This window comes from Arachis ipaensis, chromosome B7 (assembly GCF_059453495.1).
Source record: "Arachis ipaensis isolate K30076 ecotype BB chromosome B7, ASM5945349v1, whole genome shotgun sequence".
NCBI classification, from domain to species: Eukaryota; Viridiplantae; Streptophyta; class Magnoliopsida; order Fabales; family Fabaceae; genus Arachis; species Arachis ipaensis.
In genome coordinates, this window is record NC_142442.1 from 69,658,399 (window position 1) to 69,681,662 (window position 23,264).

The window sequence follows — 23,264 nt, forward strand, 5'->3', positions numbered from 1 at the left end:
TAATTTCTTTATGATTAATAAAATTTAGAGTCTATGCCATAAAGTTATGAATGACCCATAAATCCTTCACCTTTCTTAAATGAAAATTGTGTCTAAATACAAAAGAACAAGAAGTATATGAATTTCAAATTTTATCTTGAAATTAGTTTAATTATTTTGATGTGGTGGTAATATTTCTTGTCTTCTGAATGAATGCTTGAATAGTGCATATTTTTGATAGTGAAGTTTGTGAATGTTAAATTTGTTGGGTCTTGAAAGAATGATGGAAAAATATAAATGTTATTGATGATTTGAAAAATCATAAAATTGATTCTTGAAGCAAAAAAAAAGCAGTGAATAACAAAGCTTGCGAAAAAAAGAGAGAGTGGCGAAAATTAAAAGAAAAAGAAAGAAAAAGAAAAAGCAAGCAGAAAAAGCCAATAGCCCTTTAAACCAAAAGGCAAGGGTAAAAGGGATCCAAAGCTTTGAGCATTAATGGATAGGAGGGCTCAAAGGAATAAAATCATGGCCTAAGCAGCTAAATCAAGCTGTCCCTAACCATGTGTTTGTGGCATGAAGGTCCAAGTGAAAAGCTTGAGATTGAGTAGTTAAAGTCGTGATCCAAAGCAAAAAGAGTGTGCTTAAGAACTCTGGACACCTCTAATTGGGGACTTTAGCAAGACTAAGTCACAATCTAAAAAGGTTCACCCAGTTATGTGTCTGTGGCATTTATGTATCCGGTGGTAATACTGGAAAACAAAGTGCTTAGGGCCACGGCCAAGACTCATAAAGTAGCTGTGTTCAAGAATCAACATACTAAAGTAGGAGAATCAATAACACTATCTTAATTCTGAATTCCTATAGATGCCAATCATTTTGAACTTCAAAGGAAAAAGTGAGATGCCAAGACTGTTCAGAAGCAAAAAGCTACAAGCCCCGCTCATCTAATTTGAACTAAGCTTCATTGATATTATGGGATTTATAGTATATTCTCTTCTTTTTATCCTATTTTGTTTTCAGTTGCTTGGGGACAAGCAACAATTTAAGTTTGGTATTGTGATGAGCGGATAATTTATACGCTTTTTGGCATTGTTTTTAGTATATTTTTAGTATATTTTTGTTAGTTTTTATTATTTTTTTATTAGTTTTTATTCAAAAATCACATTCCTGGACTTCACTATGATTTTGTGTGTTTTCTGTGATTTTAGGTATTTTCTGGCTGAAATTAAGGGACCTGGGCAAAAATCTGATTCAGAGGTTGAAAAAGGACTGCAGATGCTGTTGGATTCTGACCCTCCTGCACTCGAAATGGATTTTCTCGAGTTACAGAAGCCCAATTGGTGCGCTCTCAATTGCGTTGGAAAGTAGACATCCTGGGCTTTCCAGCAATATTTAATAGTCCATACTTTGCCCGAGTTTTGATGACGCAAACTGGCGTTTAAACACCAACTTTCTCCCCTATTCTGGCGTTAAACGACAGAACTGGCATAAAAGCTGGAGTTAAACACCCAAAATGGCACAAAAGCTGGCGTTTAACTCCAAGAAAAGTCTCTACATGTGAAAGCTTCAATGCTCAGCCCAAGCACACACCAAGGGGGCCCCGGAAGTGGATTTTTACACTAACTCTCTTAGCTTACTCATTTTCTGTAACCCTAGGTCATTGGTTTATTATAAAAACTACTTTTAGTGATTCATTTTGTACCTCATGACATTTTTACATCTGAATTTTGTATCTTCTACAGCATGAGTCTCTAAACCCCATGGTTGGGAGTGAGGAGCTCTGCTGTGTCTTGATGGATTAATGCAAGTATTTCTGTTTTCTATTCAATCACGCTTGTTTCTATTCTAAGATATTCATTCACACTTCAACTTGGTGAATGTGATGATCTGTGACATTCATCATCATTCTCAACCTATGAACGCGGGCCTGACAACCACCTCCGTTCTAGCTTAGATTGAGTGCATATCTCTTAGCCTCCTGGTTCAGATCAGAGTCTTCGTGGTATAAGCTAGAACTAATTGGCAGCATTCTTGAGATCCGGAACGTCTAAACCTTGTCTGTGGTATTCTGAGTAGGATCTGGCATGGGATGACTGTAACGAGCTTCAAACTTGCAAGTGTTGGGCGTAGTGACAGACACAAAAGGATCAATGGATTCTATTTCGACATGAGTAAGAACCGACAGATGATTAGCCGTGCAGTGACAGCACAATTGAACCATTTTCACTGAGAGGACGGATGGTAGCCCTTGACAACGGTGATCCACCAACATACAGCTTGCCATGGAAGGAACCTTGCGTGCATGAAGAAGTAGGCAGTCAGAAAGTAGAAATTCAGAAGATAGAGCATCTCCAAAACCTCAACCTGTTTTCCATGACTGCATAACAAGTATCATTTAATCGATGTTCTTTTACTCATTCCAATTAAAACTGATAATTATTATTGATATCTTGACTAAGAGTTACAAGATAACCATAGCTTGCTTCAAGCCGACAATCTCTGTGGAATCAACCCTTATTCTCGTAAGGTATTACTTGGACGACCCAGTGCACTTGCTGGTTAGTTGTGCGGAATTGCAAAAGTGTGATTGTGATTTCGTGCACCAGGGCGCTTTGTGGAATTAAGCATAAGAGGAGGATGTTTAGTGGTTGGCGTTGTAAATCTAGACTCATTATGGTTGAAAGCTCAAAATTGAGGAGCATGGATTGTTGTCGTACTCAATTAAATGAGTCTAGGAGGATAGTTTGGTGCCTTCATGAGGATTCAGCTTTCTTGTAACCCGAACGGAATCAAGGCGATCAACTAGAAGATGGGTGCGAAGATAAGATATGGGACCCTGGATCACACTACGAAAACAAATTTTGAGAGCTCATATCTTGGAGAGAACCTCACCAAAGCTTGGTGAAAATAGTTGGAACTTCTGACAACCAATTGAAGGACAAGCACTCTTGGAGGTTCAAGGATGAATACAGTCATAAACCACCTTGACAAGGAACCTTCCAAATGTCCAACTTAAGGACTTAAACCAAAAGTGCTTGGTGGGAGACACCCCACCATGGTAAACTCTTTTCATTCTCTTGTAGATATAATGAATGAATGAATTGGGTTCCATTGTATATAATTTCTTTACTTAGTATATTTTTCTTTGCTTGCTAAGGTGTTTATAGATTCTATGCCTTAATTAGGGATGATTCTTTGAACTTGAGTTTTTGCTTGGATTGTAAGTTTCCTCAATTTGTTTGAAAAATCCCCAAAAATTCAAAAGAAAAATTTGTCTGATTTTGCATTTTAGCTAATTTTAGAGTCCCAGAGGAGGTTGGGAAGATTTTAAGCTCTCTTTAATTCTTTTGAAAAAAAAAAAAACCAGCCACGCGTAAGCGTACAGTGCGCGCGCGCGCCAGCTGTGCATTTAAGCTTTCTAGGCCAAGAACCAAAGAGTTGTGCCACTTTTAGGCCAACTTTGTGCCTTAACCCGGGCGGACGCACGCTGTATGCGTCCGCGTCCTTTTTGCGTTGCCCTACCCACGCGTAGGCGCACCTGGCGCCTCCACACCCTATCATCATCCAACTCATCCACGCATAAGCGCATAGTGCGCGTGCGCATCGATGCAGTTTTTCGTCACCCAGGCCAAAGACCCGAGAGTTATGCCAACTCTGGGCCACTTTTATGCCTCTGGCCCAGCTCACCCACGCGGACGCCCACCGTATGCATCCGCGCCCATTCCCATATCTCCCATCCACGCGCAGGCGTGTATGACGCTTCCGCACCGGTTCCTTATTTTCCCACCCATGCGGACGCGCACAGTGCGCGCTCACGTGGATTCAAAAATTACTAACCCCAGGGACGCGAGAGCCCTAGCGCAGTTGCACACCCCTTCCTCCTTTTCCTCAACGTCTCTCCTTCTTCTTCTCCCTCCATTTTCAACCTTCGAGCTCCTCAACATCAACCACCCAGTCACCTCCGGCGACACCATCGCCGCCGCTATCGCCCTCACCTCTCTTCCTTCCCTCCCTTCTTCTTTCCCCCTTCCTCACTTTCTCCTTCTCACTTCGCCGCTGCCCTGTCTCCCCTCTGCCCCCTCTCACCAGCAACCTGCCCCACCACCGCGACCAAGTGCGCCGCCGTGAGCACTGTCGCTAGCAGCACTACTTTGCTGCCCCCTGTCCCTTTCTCCCGTTTCTGCTTCTACTCTGCTTCCAAGTCTCTGTCTTTCCTCTGTTCTGTTTTCTTTACTGCCTTATGTTAATTTTGTTAATTAGCTTAGTTAGTCAGAAATGCATGTTAGTTGATTAGGTGGTTAGAGAATCTGAGCTGGATAGTGAATTTAGGTTTGTTTTGAATAATGATGATGATTGAAAGTGTAGCCGTTCTATTGGTTTTCTTGCTTTGTTTGTGTTGTATGGTTTGCTCCTATGCTAATGTGGCTTGTTTGATGCTACTGCATACTGATTTATTGCTGCTTTGTCCTGTCTGGTTGATGCTGAGTCTTGTTTTAATTTGAGTCTAATCACTGGGTTCAGTTAGGAGCATTTGTGTGGATTCATGTTGCTTGCTTGTGCAGTGAGGATTTTTGCTGAATTCCTGTTTCATTCTATTTTGGTGCTATGTTGAGCCAGTATTTCTGTACATTGTTTAAGGAAAGAATGTTATTTGTTGCTGACTAGTTTGGTTTAAATTGCTTTTTGATGTTTTTCTGCTGAAGGATTGGCTTATTTGTTCCATTCATATGAACTCATATATGGTTTTTGTGTTTCTAATTGTTAATGAATTCATATGGAATATGAATTGATTGTCTAAATTTGGGAAATGGCCAATTTACTGCTGAAATGCTGCCAGATTTTTCCTAACCATATCTCATGGATTGACATTGTTTTAATTGATGCAACAAGCTTCTATTTGACGAAATTCTGTGTCAATAGAATCTTGTTTGCTAAATGGATTTGAAAAATTTCTCTTGAGCTTCCCTGCAAGTTTTGGTCATGCTTATAACTTTCTTTGCTTACTTGTGATGTTAACTTACTTCTGTGCATTGAATAGTTCATGTGAATTTTCAACTTGACCATGAGCTTGAAATTCCTTGGAGAATTTGTGCCTCTTTTGTATAAACTCATAAGTTTAAAGGTTTTTAATCTATGTGGCTAATTGATTCATTATATTCATTCCTAATTTGCATTAAGTCATATGGATCATGAGGTTTTCCATTCTTGTTTGAACTTGTGACTTTTATGCGTCATTGAACTTGGTGTTGAATGTTTCTTGTTTGACTTGTTTTTCAAAGTTTTGATTTTACCAACACCAATTCATACAACCCTAGTGATCTTTACATTGATTGATGACTTGTTTTCATCTTGATTGCTTTTTGGCAATATCATATTTCATCATCAATGACTATGTGCATTTCATGGTTGTGAGTATGCTTACACCCCATTTTGTACACTTCTTTTAATTGAGCCGATAACTGTCATATCACTGATTTTCGAACTAATTGCTAACTCTAACTTGATTAACCAACTGATTTCTTTCTTTTGTTTTGAACTTAACTCCTTTAATCATTCTTTTGAATATGATGTTTCTTAGGCTCAATGAATAAGCAATGTGCAATTGTGGTTTGAATTCTTGGTTTGTGACTTGGTTTGAATTCTGAGTTTTGTTACTTTTATTCTAAGAATTCTCTTTTCTTCACTCACTTCATGAATATATCCTACCTTGAGTGCTTTATACCTACCTGGCTAATTGCTTATATCATATAATAACTGTTTTTCAGGATGTCAGACAAAGAAAAAGCTATAGCCACTACTTCAAAGAAGAGAAAGCGCTCTAAAGTCTCTACCCCATCTCCTTATGCAAACTATGCTAAGAATCCACTGAATGACGTGGACATAGAGAATCAGCTACTCCCAACCACTGACCCAATCAAGTTCTCCAACCTCTACTGTGAGCTTCGCTTCCCTAAATATCGGAAGACAAACTTGAACATTGAGAAGAAACTGGTCCTTCCCAATGATGTGAGATGCGCCATCAATAGCCGTATTCTGGAATTGGGCTTGGACTTTGTTGATAGAGATTTAGGGAGGATAAACACTTCGTGGGTGAGAGAATTCTACTGCAACTTCTTCCGTCCCACTCTTGATTCAGTCCATCTGAGGGGTAGAGAGATCTTGATCACCGAGGCCGCTATTGGGCAGGCATTGCTTTGCCGACCTCGTACTGGTGACTCATGCGCCTGTCAGCAGGCAGAGGTAGAGGTAGCTATCCACTGCATGACTTTTGATTATGAGGCGCTGAAGCGCGTGATTGCCACACCTGACGCCCCTTGGGTGATGGATTTTGTGAACAAGAAGCCCAAGGGGATGTTTTTCACTTATCTGTCAAGAGAGGCTAAGACTTGGCAGCATATATTCGCCCATTATGTCTTGTCCACCACTCACTTTTCAGAGATTCCGATGGATATGCTAGTTCTTATCGGCTGTGTCATGGAGGGAAAAGAGGTAGACTTCCCCCGGCTGATCAGGCAGAGTATATGGCGCGCGCATATCCGTGGCCTCTTGCCATTCCCTACACTAGTCACCAGCATGATTGAGCTGGCTGATGTCCCATGGGAGGACGATGATGTGACACCACCACCCCCAGATGACGACGACAAGGAGGTTACTATTCCATGGGGTGGGTGGGTACACGAGAAGCCTCCACCCAAATGCCGTTCTCGAGCCAGAGTAGTGGTGGAGGCAGCTCAGCCTTCATCATCAGCAGCAGCAGTAGGACCCTCCTCTACTTCAGCCGCAGCATCTTTGCCACCACCGCCAGCACCTGAGCCGACATACCTATTGGTACAGTGCCTATTTCGCTTTATGGAGCACAGCGAGCATCTTTTCATGCGACGTCTCGATCGCATAGACCAGGTGTTCGTATCACAGGGTATTGAGCTACCTCCGCTCCCAGACTCTCCCGCCTCCGACGAGCAGGATCAGAAGGAGGAGCATGTTGAGGAGCCGACTCAGCAGGAGGCACCACCAAAGACACAGGCCACCATAGAGGTTTAGCAGCCTCCTGAGGACTCACAGCCAGTACCAAAGCCACAGCCACAGCCTGGGCCTGAGCCTGAGCCACAGCCCGGTGCGACTATTGACCCCCATCCCGAGCTTCAGTAGTAGCATCGAGGACGATGCTTCATCCTAAAGTGTGGGGAAGTCACCGTTCATGACTGGTGGATAGCATTTGTGTGGTGAACTTTCAGACATTTATCTTCTAGTTTCTGCTACTTTATTTTATTTTGCACTTTATCTTTGAGATCATTTTGGGATTATTGTACATATTTGCTATTGTGGATACCCGTATTTTGGTTGTTGCGCACCTTTATTATATATGTATATATTACATTTTGGCTTTTGATTGTGATTAGAAAAATATTTTGGATTGTTAAAACCTAGTTGACCCTTTTTGTATAAAAATTGTGTTTTGATTGAAAAGGGGGTAAACTAGGGAAATTTTTTTTAAAATTTTCTAAATCACAACCTTGCAGTAGAATAAGCTTAGTCAATATGATGAAAACTTTCAAGAATTCTATTTCTAGAGCACCACTCCAATTGGTTGAAAATTTTTTTTAGAACTTGCTTGATTAATACACTTTGTGGATCATGTTTTGAGCTAAGAACACAAGCATGAGAGTTTTGAGCCTAATTGTGTGGTTACATCATATAACCACTTATTTTCATTCTTGTGTGTATTATTCTCTTCCTATAATTGTAATCCTTGATTTGTTCGATTCTTTATGTCCATTATTTTGTGTATACATGCATTTATATGATTGAGGCCATTGTTCAAACAGCTCACTTACCCAAATAGCCTACCTTTTATCTTCCATTGTTAGCCAATTTTGAGCCTATGCTTAACCCACTTATTCTTAATTGAAGCACATTACAAGCTTAAGTGAAAAACAATAAAAGTCCTTAATTTGGATCTTTGATTAGCTTAGGCTAGTGAGAGTGTTTATCATTTGATTGTGGGAGAGTTGGGAACATTAGGTAGAGATAAAAGTATGTGTGCATTTTTGTTAAAAAAATTTTGGGAATTGGGTACATACTCATGTATTAATCATGTGTAAACCATATGCATTGATGTTCTTGTATATATTTTATGTTGCTAAACAAATAATAATAATAATAATAACAATAACAATAACAATAACAATAACAATAACAATAATAATAACAATAACAATAATAATAATAATAATAATAATAATAATAATAATAATAATAACAATAATAATAATAACAATAACAATAATAATAACAATAACAATAATAATAATAATAACAAGAATAATAATAATAATAATAATAATAATAATAATAATAATAATAATAATAATAATAATAATAATAATAATAATAATATAGAAAAAGAGAGAAAAAGAATTGCAATAAAAAGGGGACAAAAATGCCCTAAGGTTCAAAGCTTAATAATGATCAATGCATATGTGTGGTGATCAAAAGAGAATACATGAGTGTGTGTAAAAGTGAAGAATGGGTAGTTAGAATTGTTTAGAATTGTATAGGTTGTCATAGGTTAGGTAGGAAGTTTAAGTTAATCAAAGATTCAAATTTCGAACTCACTTGACCACATGCATCCTACCTTGACCCTAGCCCCATTACAACCTATGGGAAAGTCCTCATGATATTTCTATGCATGCATAGAATAATTGTTGATTGTTAGATGAAAAACAAATCTTGGAAAGCATGATTAGGGGAGAATTGAGTGAATCAACCCCATACACTAGAGTGCCTAGAGCGGATACACATCCGGTGAGGGTTCGATCGCTCAATTACATGTTTCCACCCATGATCATCTTTTCTTGCAATTTTGGAAAATCTTCCAATGATTTAATCCAATTGTGGTTTGCTTGATTGCTATTGCATTAGCCATTGTGCTTGCATATGTATTCTTGGAGATTGATTTATTTTGACTAAGCCATTGCATTCATGTAAATAGGTGCATATAGGTAGATTGCATTTAGTTAGTTTGCATTGAATAAATATTGATACCCTTTGCTTCTTTCTTAATTTTATCATGAGGACATGCTTAGTTTAAGTGTGGGGAGATTTGATAAACCCTGATTTCATGGTTTATCTTGTGCTTATTTTAGGAGATTTTATCACTTTTTCCAATGAAATAGCATGGTTTTGTAATTCTCCCTTGAATTGTGCTTAAATGTGGAAACATGCTTTTTAGGCCCTTAAAGTGGTGATTTTAATTCACTTTAATTCCATTCGATGCCTTGATGTGTTTGATGATTGATTTCAGGTTCATAAGGCGAGTATTGGATGGAAAAAATGAGGAGAAAAGCATACAGAGTGGAGAATGCATGAAGAAACAAGAATTGGGAATGCATTGATGGACGCGCACGCGCACTGGGTGCACGCGCGCAGAAGTGATTTCTCCTAGAGACGCGCACGCGTACATGCCGCATGCGCGCGGGTGAAGAAACAGCCAATCGACGAGCACGCACACATGGCGCGTACGCGCCGATACTCTCACGTGACATACTTAAAGGCAAAACGCTGGGGGCGATTTCTGAGCTGCACAGGCCCAAATCCAACTTGTTTCTAAGTGTATTTCATGCAGAATTGAAGTCCAAGCAAAGGGGGAGCAATTAATTACTTGATTTCATCTTGGTTCTTTTACAATTTCTCACTTCTACATCTTGTCTTTCTTAGTTGTAATGTTAAATTCTCATTTTGCTATCTTTTATGTTAATGAACATTGTGGATCCAAATTCCTTTTAATGCAAATTTCATGTTTCTATGTTTCTTTTATGTTGATCTTGCTTGCTATTGTTGAGTTCTTGCTTATGATAGTTGTGGTTCTCCTTAGTTTTAGCATTTTGTGATGTTTACTTTTATTGCACATTAGGTGTTTGATATAATGCTTCCTATAGTTTTTGAGTACTTCTCTTGACCTTTGGCCTAGGCTAAGGGTATTAAGTGATCTTGAGTCCTTGGGCTTTGTTGAATTGGTAATTTTAGAACCCTTGGGGATCAATTTGATAACCATTGACTCTAGCCTACTACTAAGTTGATTAGTAGCTAGGTTGGGACTTATGGATTGATGTTGATCAAGCCATTTGACGTACTCCAAGCCTAGGAGTAGACATTACGTACTTAAGGCTTTAGTGAGTAGATTGATAAACCCATATTTTATGATATATATTGTGCTCAATTCAAGAGATTTATTCAATCCTTCACCCACTTATTCATGAAAATTGTATGGCTTTACTTTCCCTTCCTTATTATGTGATATATCTGAAAAACATGTTTCCTATGCTTTAAAAATAATTATTTTTAATTACCATTTATTACCATTCGATGCCATGATTTGTGTGTTAAGTAGTTTCAGATCTTCTAAGGCAGGAATGACTTAAAGGATGGAAAGAAAACATAAAAAAATGGAAGGAAAGCACAAAACAGAGTTTTTGAAGAAACTGGCAGTGACGCGAACGCATGGACGACGCGGCCACATGCCCAGCGCAAAAAGGCAGCGATGCGAATGCGTGACTGACGCGGACGCGCGCCTTAAGCAGAACACAGATGACGCGGACGCATGACCGAAGTGAACGAGTGACAAGGAAGACTCCAGATGACGCGACCGTGTGACCCACATGGACGCGTGATAGACGCCACGCACCAGAAATTACAGAAAACGCTCCCAGCGATTTCTAAAACCCTTTTTGGCCCAAATCCAAGTCCAGAAGGCACAGATTAGAGGTTATGAAGTGGGGGAATGCATCCATTGAAGGAGAGATCTCCAATTATTCAGTTTTCATAGTTTAGATGTAGTTTTTAGAGGGAGAGGTTCTCTCCTCTCTCTTAGGTTTTAGGATTAGGATTTCTTATTATTTCAATTTAGTATTCCAACTCCTTATCAGGTTCAATATTCCTTTCACTTTATATTTCTTTTTTACTTATAGATATTTTAATGCTTTCCTTCAATTACTTTTGTTGCCAAATTGGCTTATGAACCATTCATGTTTAGATTTGATTTTCTATTTAATATAATTTGAGGTATTTCAGAATTATGATTGCTTTCCTTTATTTACATTAATAATTTGTATTTTCTTCCTCTTGGCTTTGGTTGATTAATTGGCAACTCTTGAGTTATCAAACTCAACGTGATTGATAATTATTGTCTTTGCTAATTGAATTGAACTTTAATAAACTCCAGTCCTTTCTTAGGAATTGACTAGGACCTGAGGATCAAACTAATTAGTCACTTGACCTTCCTTTGCTTTAGTAAAGGCTAACTAAGTGGGATTAAAACTCAATTCTCATCACCATTGATGAGGATAACTAGGATAGGACTTCCAAATTCTCATACCTTGCCAAGAGTTTATTTTACAGTTATTTATTTATTTTACTTGTCATTTAAATTACTTGTTCCTTATCTTTAAAACCCCCAATTTACAAAACTCATAACCATTAATAAGAACATACCTCCCTGCAGTTCCTTGAGAAGACGACCCGAGGTTTGAATACTTCGGTTATCAATTTATTTAGGGGTTTGTTACTTGTGACAACCAAAACGTTTGAAAGAAAGGACTTTTGTTGGTTTAGAAGCTATACTTGCAACGGGATTTATTCTGAATTCTAGACCACGCAAAAGTTCTCTCTTCAAAATGGCGCCGTTGCCGGGAAACTGCAATCGTGTGCCTTATTATTGGTTATTGTAAATATTTTTTTATTTGTTTAATTGTTTTTGTTTTTCCTTTTTACTTATTTTAGCTACTATGAATTCTCACCCCTCTCGCTTTGAGTTTGGTTCTAATATTGTTGAAGGGAACGGAAGTTATAGCAGGAACATGCATCAAGGTTAGAGAAATCAAAGATGGATAGAGCCAAGAGGATTTGATCAACCCTTTAGGCAACAACACCCTCCAGGATATCATGGACAAAGACCATTCTACAATGCATACCAAGCTGATAGATATGGTGGACAACCTTGTAACTACCAACAAGCCCCACCTTGTGCCTATAGACCATCCTCTCAACAAAACTTTGAACCACCGCACTCACAAGCTCCTTTTCACCATTCACCACCATACGATCCTTATTTACCCCAATTCCAATCCAATTACTCACAAAAACCACCAGTTCCCTACGTACCATGTCCATATCCATCACCTCCAGAATCACAGGCTCGCCTCAAAGAAACAGTAGATCAACTTCATACAACCCTTCATTAGCTGGAGCAAGCAATATATCAATTATCTTCCAGACGTTTAGACCCTCAAGGAACTCCAATAGCTTTATGTGGAGAATCTAATGACGAACGTAGCATGAAGGAGACACTAGAAACCCCAGTGGGCAGTAATGAGCATAACTTTGTTCTGGAACAATTGGAGGAAGCTCAAATTATCCAAGAAGAAGAAGTACTGGTCGAAGATTTAGGAGATGCTGAACCTCCATGGGAATCCAGAGTTGTGAAAAATTCCGTCAAGGACGTTACAATTAATGCTAAGGAAGGTAGTGCACAACCCCCAAAGCAGGTATTTCATGAAGAACTAGACGGAATAACCCAAGACGCATGTTTCCTTGATGATAGTAGTCTCAAGTCAAGTTCTCCTAGTAATGAACTTGCATCCGCAAGTGAATTCTCTGAGATTGAAGAACCTTATCCAATTGAATACGAAGAAGATGCGGAGGTAGATTTCTCTCAACCTCCAGCTTATGACTTGAGTGATGCAGAAGATATCGAAGACTTTGATCAGGACGTGGTTGTATTTGAAGAATTTTGCAAAGAAGTGGAGGAATTCGCAGAAGATTACAAGGGCGTAGAACTTATAGAACCACTGGAAACACCTATCCCAAGGCCATTACCACCCAATACAAGCTTCAAGTGGGTACAATCCTTAACCTTTAACTTTATTTTTCCACTAGAATATGGTTTGCTTGAAACAGATGGCCAGCTTAGAGCTCTCTGCGGCTTTAAGAGTAAGAGGGAAATGGCTCGTACTCAGAGCTGGTGCACAAGGTTCAATAAGGTTCCATGCTTCAACTCGAAGTGCACGGATTGGTGTCATGTTCAATCGAATGGATCTCGGAAAATGTTTGGTCATCTTGGTGAGAATCTAATTTCTAAACCGCCTGGATGGAAAAATATAGATCAAGATGAAGGCGGATTTAAAAGCAAAGTTTGGGATCCTAGAAAATATTCTGATATTTGTCACCCCGAAAACCTGAAAATCTGTTTGAAGTTTCTCAGAAGCTTTACATGTCTAGTTTGGAACCCCGGAGGCTGTTGGCATTCCAAACATTGGTGGAGATTTCTGGATGAATTTAAGCATAAGCCACCATAACAGGAAGCTCATCCAATATCCAACTTAAGGACTTTAACTAAAAGTGCTAGGTAGGAGACAACCCACCATGGTATGATCGTTCCTGTTTCCATTTTGTTTCGTTTTGTTTATTTTTATATTGTTTTATTTTCATTGAACCTGGATAGTATTCGTAAGCATTTTCATTAGCATTACATACTGCATAACTGCATAATTGCGTATTAAAAAAAAGAGGGAAGGCGTGCAACGCGTTCGCATCGCTAAAGCGTTCGCGTCAATTGCGAAAAACTCCTCCCACGCGTCCGCGTCAATCACGCGAACGAGTGATCTGGAAATCGGCGTAAAAATCCAACGCCCAGAAATTTGGGCTAGAATCGTGCGGCTGTCGCGCCTTTAGCACAAAACGGCCCACGCATTCGCGTCCATCACGCCAATGCGTCACTTGCAAAACACCCATCCCACGTGAAAGCGTGAGCGATGCGTTCGCGTCGCATGGATTGTACAACACCCTAAAAGAGACAGAGAGTTGCGCTGAAATGATGCTGGAATTGTGCGTTTAGCACAAATTCCAGCGACGCGGTCGCATGCCTCACGCGACCGCGTCATTCATCCTTTTTCCTATTCCATGCGATCGCGTCAACCCCATTCCACCCTAGCCACGCGATCGCGTGCCCCACGCGTTCGCATGGATTCAAATTCACTAACCCCAGTGACGCGAAACCCTAACCCCCTGCGTCCCCATTCTTCTTCCCCAACCCCTTCTGCTCTCTCCCCCTCCCCTACACCCATGACGACCACCAACTACCCCTGACCACCGCACCAGCGCCGACCACCCAGCCACGACCGCGACACCCACCCCCTCCTTCTTCCTTCCCTCCTTTTCTTCTCTTTCTCTTCTCTTCTTCCCTCCACCACCACTGCCCCCTCCGTGGCCAGCCACCCCCCACCGTGCCCTCACTGCCGCGCCTCCCACCACCAATGCCCATCCCCTCCCTTCCTTCCCCATTAACCTCTCCTCCCTGCACCCCAGCCCTCACCCAACACCACAAAACCATCCCTGCTGCCACCAAGGTTCGCCGCCGCGCCACCCTACGCCGCCGCTGTATACCGCCAACACCACCCCATTCCCACCACCTCTCTTCGTTCCATACTTGTGCCTCTAACCACCAGGTTCCGCCAAATGCCGCTTTTCTTTCATTCATAATTATTTGCATATTTTTTTTCAGTTATGTTTAAATTTAGGATAGTTAGCGATGTATGTTGTAGTGGATTCTAGGTGGTTAGGTAGCTAGGATATGGTTAGTGGATTTAGGCCTGTTTAATTGCGCTGTTCTTGCTACTTGTTTTATAATTTTCGCAATTCTGCTGTTGCTGTGATGTTAGTATTGTTCATATGATGTTCTTACTGTTCATGCTGCTATTGCAAATGCTCTTTCATGTTCATATTATTTATATCTATTTACAGATTTGTTTTAATGAACTTTTCTGCCTGCTGTTTATTACCCGGGAACATCCAATTTTAGCCGGAATGCTGCCCAATTTTCTGTAAATTGTTTTGATATTCATTCATGTTTTGGTTTTGGCTATTTGAATTTGGCACTCCTCAGCTTTTACCAAACTAATTCATGAATGCACGGGCTCGCTTTCTTATTCCTCTGTTTTCCCGGTTAATAAATCACATCATTGATGATTAGCTTTCCCTTTTCGCTATTTCTATATCTATATGAATCATCAACAACTTGATTTCCTTGCTTGCAGATGAGTTATCTGTTGCTTAAAATTGTGAAATTTTTGTTACTTAGAAACCCATCATTAGGCCACTTACTCTGACTTTCTTTTTACTAACTCACTGATTTTTGCTTTCTAACCTCTTTTTTTTTTCAATTTTACCCACTTTTAACTTTCAAACTTCCCCATCCGCTTTTAAACTAACTCTTTCAACTTTTTAACTCATGGCATGATTATTGTTGCTCCTAATTAACAAGTATTCCACTTATATATTATTTTGGATTGTGATTTCTCATCTCAAATTTTTACCTCCGAAACAATCCAAAACATACATTGCTTCAACTCATTTCATAATTCTACTGCTCCTTTGCCACTTTGTGCTTATCTTGTTATTTGCCTACTTATTTTCCTGCTTTTATTATATCCTAGATTTCTGTTTTTCAGGATGTCTGACCCTCAAAGAAAAGGAAAAGGAAAGGCAACAACTGGCAAATGGAAAAGAGGTGAATCCTCTATGTCTCTCCTGGAGATTATGCATGATGACTCCTGGTGGGAAAAGCACTTTACCCCGCAGGAGAAGGCTGACCAGCTCCTCCCTGCCAATGATCCAATTAAGTTTGCAAACCGATACTGTGAGCTAAAGTATCTAGTGTTTGCTACCTCCAGAAATCTGTACCTGGAGAGGACTTTGAAAATTCCAGAAGAACTACAGTAGTACACCTCCGATCAGATCAAACAAAGAGGCTGGTTCTTCTTGGAGAGAAATTTGACTGAGGTCAATGCTTCTTGGGTAAGAGAGTTTTACTGAAATTATTTCAAGACTTCCCTGGATGCAGTGCACCTCAGAGGGAAACAGATACTGGTCACTGAAGAGGCCATTGAGGATATTCTGCGCCTTCAGCCTAAGTCAGATCAGCCTGACGGTTACCAAAAGGCTGAAGAGGATATGAGGTTTCTGAGATTCGACTGGGATACTATCAAGGAAAGGATAGCCCTTGACCCTACTGTCTCTTGGGTCATGGGTAAGAACACCACAATGCCTAAAGGAATCATGCTTATGTATCTGAATGATGAGGCTCGGTGATGAGCGGATAATTTATACGCTTTTTGGCATTGTTTTTAGTATGTTTTTAGTAGGATCTAGTTACTTTTAGGGATGTTTTCATTAGTTTTTATGTTAAATTCACATTTCTGGACTTTACTATGAGTTTGTTTGTTTTTCTGTGATTTCAGGTATTTTCTGACTGAAATTAAGGGACTTGAGCAAAAATCAGATTCAGAGGTTGAAGAAGGACTGCTGATGCTGTCGGATTCTGACCTCCCTGCACTCAAAGTGGATTTTCTGGAGCTACAGAACTCGAAATGGCGCGCTTCCAATTGCATTGGAAGGTAGACATCCAGGGCTTTCCAGCAATATATAATAGTCCATACTTTCGCCAAGAATAGACGACACAAACTGGCGTTCAACGCCAGCTCTCTGCCCAATTCTGGCGTCCAGCGCCAGAAAAGGATCCAAAACCAGAGTTGAATGCCAGAAATGGATCAAAACCTGGCGTTCAACTCCACAAATGGCCTCTGCACGTGGAAAGTTAAAGCTCAGCCCAAGCACACACCAAGTGGGCCCCGGAAGTGGATTTATGCATCAATTACTTACTCATGTAAACCCTAGTAGCTAGTTTATTATAAATAGGACCTTTTACTATTGTATTAGACGTCTTTTTGACCATCTTTGGATGCCTGGTTCTTAGATCAGAGGGGCTGGCCATTCGGCCATGCCTGGACCTTTCACTTATGTAATTTTAACGGTAGAGTTTCTACACTCCATAGATTAAGGTGTAGAGCTCTGCTGTTCCTCAAAGATTAATGCAAAGTACTACTGTTTTCTATTCAATTCATCTTGTTTCGCTTCCAAGATATTCATTCGTACTTCAATCTGAATGTGATGAATGTGACAATCATTATCATTCCCTATGAACGCGTGCCTGACAACCACTTCCGTTCTACCTTCGACTGAATGAGTATCTCTTAGATCTCCTAACCAGAATCTTCGTGGTGTAAGCTAGAATGATGGCGGCATTCAAGAGAATCCGGAAAGTCTAAACCTTGTCTGTGGTATTCCGAGTAGGATTCAATGAATGAATGACTGTGACGAGCTCCTAACTCGCGATTGCGGGGCGTTAGTGACAGACGCAAAAGGACAGTAAATCCTATTCCAGCATGATCGAGAACCGACAGATGAATAGCCGTGCCGTGACAGGGTGCGTTGACCATTTTCACTGAGAGGATAAGATGAAGCCATTGACAAGGGTGATGCCTCCAGACGATTAGCCGTGCCGTGACAGGGCATTGGATCATTTTCCCGAGAGATGACCGAAAGTAGCCATTGACAGTGGTGATGTATCACATAAAGCCAGCCATGGAAAAGAGTAAGACTGATTGGATGAAGATAGCAGGAAAGCAGAGGTTCAGAGGAACGAAAGCATCTCCATTCGCTTATCTGAAATTCTCACCAATGAATTACATAAGTATTTCTATCCCTATTTTATTATATTATTTTCGAAAACACCATTATCAATTTATATCTGCCTAACTGAGATTTGCAAGGTGACCATAGCTTGCTTCATACCAACAATCTCCGTGGGATTCGACCCTTACTCATGTAAGGTATTACTTGGACGACCCAGTGCACTTGCTGGTCAGTTACACGGGGTTGTGAACCGTGGTTTTGGCATCATGTTTTTGGCGCCATTTCCAGGGAAAGAAAGAGCAATGAACTTTACATAATTAAAGTGTAATCACGATTCCGCGTACCAAGTTTTTGGCACCGTTGCCGGGGATTGTTCGAGTTTGGACAACTGACGGTTCATCTTGTTGCTCAGATTAGGTAATTTTCTTTTGTTTTCTTTTCAAAAAAATTTTTCAAAAATATTTCAAAATTTTCTCCTTTGTTTTCGAAAAAAGAAAAATAATAATATAAAAATGTTTTCAAAAATTTTATTCAAAATTTTTAAAGAATGAATTCTAGTGTTTCATGAAGCATGTGAAGCCTGGCTGGCTGTAAAGCCATGTCTAAATTTATTTGGACTGAGGCAGCAATTTGTTATCAAGAGCAAGCTAGTTGTTGCTAATCCACCTGCTGCTGTTCCTGATTCACCTACTGAAGCTTGGATGGCCATTGGCCATGTCTAGTGTTTTGGACCGGAGCTTTCATCGAAAGCTTGGCTGGCTAGTGAGCCATGTCTAATTCCTGGACTGAAGCTTTAGACTAAGAATGCAAGATTCCTGGAATTCATGTTAAAAATTTTGGAATCCTTATTTTTTCTTTTTCATATAATTTTTGAAAAAAAAATCCAAAAAAATTAGAAAATCATAAAAATCAAAAACATTTTGTGTTTCTTGTTTGAGTCATGAGTCATGTCATAAGTTTGGTGTCATTTGCATGTGCATCTTGCATTTTTCAAAAATTTCATGCATTCATAGTGTTCTTCATGATCTTCAAGTTGTTCTTGGTAAGTCTTCTTGTTTGATCTTGATGATTTTTTGTTTTGTGTTGTATGGTGTTTTTCATATGCATTCTTGAATTCTTAGTGCATAAGCATTAAAGAATTCTAACTTTAGTGTCTTGCATGTTTTCTTTGCATTAAAAATTTTTCAAAATTGTGTCTATGATGTTCATCTTGACATTCAAAGTGTTCTTGGTGTTCATCTTGACATTCATAGCATTCTTGCATGCATTCATTGTTTTGATCCATAACTTTCATGCATTGCATCATTTTTCCTGTTTTCCTCTCTCATCATAAAAATTCAAAAAACAAAAAAATATCTTTCCCTTTTTTCTCATCAAATTCGAAAATTTGAGTTGACTTTTTCAAAAATTTTTAAAATCAAGTTGTTTCTTATGAGTCAAATCAAATTTTCAATTTGAAAATCTTATCTTTTTCAAAAATCAAATCTTTTTCAAAATTCTTAGTTATTTTCGAAAATTCCAAAAATATTTTTCAAAAATCTTTTTCTTATTTTTATATCAAATTTTCGAAAATAACATAATCAATTAATGTTTTGATTCAAAAATTTGAAGTTTGTTACTTCCTTGTTAAGAAAGATTCAAACTTTAAGTTCTAGAATCATATCTTGTGATTTCTTATGAATCAAGTCATTAATTGAGATTTTAAAAATCAAATCTTTTTCAAAACTACTATCTAAAATATCTTCTTATCTTACCTTTTTTAAAAAAGTTGGTTTCAAAATATCTTTTCTAACCTCCTAACTTCTTATCTTTTCAAAATTTGTTTCAACTAACTAACTAACTTTTTGTTTGTTTCTTAACTTTTTCAAAACTACCTAACTAACTCTCTCTCTCTAATTTTCGAAAATATCTTCCCTCTTTTTCAAAAATTTCTTTTTAATTAACTAATTATTCTTATTTTTATTTTTAATTTTAAAAATTTTCGAAAAATACTAACATTTTTCAAAAAAAAAAAAACCATTTTCGAAAATCGCTAACCCTTTTTCAAAAATTATTTTCGAAAATTCTCCCTCTCCCATCTTATTCTATTTATTTATTCATCTACTAACATCTCATCTCACATATCTACCCTCCTCACAGTTGTGTTTCTTCCATTACATTACATTCTTTATCTCCCTCTTTTCTTCCACTCACACAGGGATCCCTATACTGTGGTATAAAGGATCTCTATTATTATTATTATTATTTTTCTGTGCCCTCTTCTTTGTCATATGAGCAAGAGCAAGGATAAAAACATTCTTGTGGAAGCAGATCCAGAACCTGAAAGGACTCTGAAAAGGAAACTAAGAGAAGCTAAAATACAACAATCCAGAGATAACCTTTCAGAAATTTTCAAACAGGAAGAGGAGATGGCAGCCGAAAATAATAATAATGTAAGGAAGATGCTTGGTGACTTTACTGCACCTAATTCCAATTTACATGGAAGAAGCATCTCCATTCCTGCCATTGGAGCAAACAACTTTGAGCTGAAACCTCAATTAGTTTCTCTAATGCAGCAGAACTGCAAGTTTCATGGACTTTCATCTGAAGATCCTTTTCAGTTCTTAACTGAATTCTTGCAGATATGTGATACTGTTAAGACTAATGGAGTAGATCCTGAAGTCTACAGGCTCATGCTTTTCCCTTTTGCTGTAAGAGACAGAGCTAGATTATGGTTGGATTCTCAACCCAAAGACAGCCTGAACTCTTGGGATAAGCTGGTCACGGCTTTCTTAGCCAAGTACTTTCCTCCTCAAAAGCTGAGCAAGCTTAGAGCTGATGTTCAAACCTTCAGACAGAAAGAAGGTGAATCCCTCTATGAAGCTTGGGAAAAATACAAACAGTTGACCAAAAAGTGTCCTTCTGACATGCTTTCAGAATGGACCATCCTGGATATATTCTATGATGGTTTATCTGAGCTATCAAAAATGTCACTGGACACTTCTGCAGGTGGATCCATTCACCTAAAGAAAACGCCTGCAGAAGCTCAAGAACTCATTGACATGGTTGCTAATAACCAGTTTATGTACACTTCTGAAAGGAATCCTGTGAGTAATGGGACGCCTATGAAGAAGGGAGTTCTTGAAGTTGATACTCTGAATGCCATATTGGCTCAGAATAAAATATTGACTCAGGAAGTCAATATGATCTCTCAGAGTCTGCATGGAATGCAAGCTGCATCCAACAGTACTCAAGAGGCTTCTTATGCAGAAGAAGCTTATGATCCTGAGAACCCTGCAATAGCAGAGGTAAATTACTTAGGTGAACCTTATGGAAACACCTATAACTCATCATGGAGAAATCATCCCAATTTCTTATGGAAGGATCAAAAGCCTCAACAAGGCTTTAATAATGGTGGAAGAAACAGGTTTAACAATAATAAACCTTTTCCATCATTCACTCAGCAACAGACAGAGAACTCTGAACAAAATGCTTCTAATTTGGCAAATCTAGTCTCTGATCTATCTAAGGCCACTGTGAGTTTCATGAATGAAACCAGATCTTCCATTAGAAATTTGGAAGCACAAGTGGGCCAGCTGAGTAAAAGGATCACTGAAATCCCTCCAAGTACTCTCCCAAGCAATACAGAAGAGAATCCAAAAGGAGAGTGCAAGGCCATTGACATAAGCACCATGGCCGAACCCAAAGAGGGAGAGGAAGACGCAAATCCCAAGGAGGAAGACCTCCTGGGACGTCCAGTGATCAATAAGGAGCTTCCCTCTGAGGAACCAAAGGAATCTGAGACTGATCTAGAGACCATAGAGATTCCATTGAACCTCCTTATGCCCTTTATGAGCTCTGATGAGTATTCCTCTTCTGAAGAGAATGAGGATGTTACTGAAGAGCAAACTGCCAAGTTTCTTGGTGCAATCATGAAGCTAAATGCCAAATTATTTGGCATTGATAATTGGGAAGTTGAACCTCCCTTGTTCATCAATGAACAAAGTGATCTGGATCAACTGACATTGCCTCAGAAGAGACAGGATCCTGGGAAGTTCATAATACCTTGTACCATAGGCACCATGATCTTTAAGGCTCTGTGTGACCTTGGTTCAGGAATAAACCTCATGCCCCTCTCTGTAATAGAGAAACTGGGAATCTATGGGGTGCAAGCTGCTAAAATCTCATTAGAGATGGCAGACAATTCAAGAAAACAGGCATATGGACAAGTAGAGGACGTGTTAGTAAAGGTTGAAGGCCTTTACATCCCTGCTGATTTCATAGTCCTGGATACTGGAAAGGAAGAGGATGAATCCATCATCCTAGGAAGACCTTTCCTGGCCACAGCAAGAGCTGTGATTGATGTTGACAGAGGTGAAATAGTCCTTCAATGGAATGAGGACTCCCTTGTGTTTAAAACTCAAGGATCTCCCTCTGCAACCGTGGAGAGGAAGCATGAAAAGCTTCTCTCAAAGCAGAGTCAACCCAAGCCCCCACAGTCAAACTCTAAGTTTGGTGTTGGGAGGCCACAACCAAACTCTAAGTTTGGTGTTGAACTCCCATATCCAAACTCTAAGTTTGGTGTTAGAGAGTTTCAATAATGCTATGAACATTTGTGGTTCTGGCGCTGAACGCCCAAAATGGGCAGCTTCTGGGCGCTGAACGCCAGAACAGGCATGGTTCTGGCGTTCAACACCAGAATTGGCACACAAATGGGCGTTGAACGCCCAAAATGGCCACCAACCTGGCGCTGAACGCCTAAAGTTATGTGCAAAGGCATTTTTACATGCCTAATGGGTGCAGGGATGTAAATCCTTGAACACCTCAGGATCTGTGGATCCCATAGGATCCACTCAGGATCTGTGGACCCCACAGGATCCCCACCTACCTCCACTCACTTCTTCTCACCACTCTCTTTCACACAATCCCATAAACACTCTTCCCAAAAAAAAAAAAACCCTTCACCAATCACCTCAAACTCTCTTCCCCATCACCTCTTCACCACTCACATCCATCCACTCTTCCCCATAAACCTACCTCATAAACTCCACCTACCTTCAAAATTCAAAACCAATTTCCCACCCAAACTCACCCATATGGCCGAACCTTAACCCCCCTCCCTTCCCTATATAAAGCCCCCCATTCTTCATCAAATTCACATAACACACCCCTCTACACCCCTCTTGGCCGAAACATTTCCCACTCTCCCTCTCCTCCATTTCTTCTTCTTCTTCTTCTATTCTTCTTTTCTTGCTCGAGGACGAGCAATATTCTAAGTTTGGTGTGGTAAAAGCATAAGCTTTTTGTTTTTCCATTACCATTGATGGCACCTAAGACCGGAGAATCCTCTAGAAAGGGGAAGGGGAAGACAAAAGCTTCCACCTCCGAGTCATGGGAGATGGAAAGGTTCATCTCCAAAGCCCATCAAGACCACTTCTATGATGTTGTGGCCAAGAAGAAGGTGATCCCCGAGGTCCCTTTCAAACTCAAAAGAAATGAGTATCCGGAGATCCGACATAAAATTCAAAGAAGAGGTTGGGAAGTTCTAACAAATCCCATCCAACAAGTCGGCATCCTAATGGTTCAAGAATTCTATGCCAATGCATGGATCACCAAGAACCATGATCAAAGTAAGAACCCGCATCCAAAGAACTATGTTACAATGGTTCGGGGGAAATACTTGGATTTTAGTCCGGAAAATGTGAGGTTGGCGTTTAACTTGCCCATGATGCAAGGAGATGAACGCCCCTACACTAGAAGGGTCAACTTTAATCAAAGGT

The 23,264-nt window shown here is 39.7% G+C and overlaps 1 non-coding gene across 1 annotated transcript; it reads right to left on the reverse strand.

The window, feature by feature from the left end:
• Window positions 1-20,309: 20,309 nt before the first annotated feature.
• On the reverse strand, window positions 20,310-20,417 carry LOC148552926 (small nucleolar RNA R71). The gene has a single exon (XR_015893766.1). It is a non-coding gene; the product is annotated as a small nucleolar RNA R71 (small nucleolar RNA).
• Window positions 20,418-23,264: the final 2,847 nt, after the last annotated feature.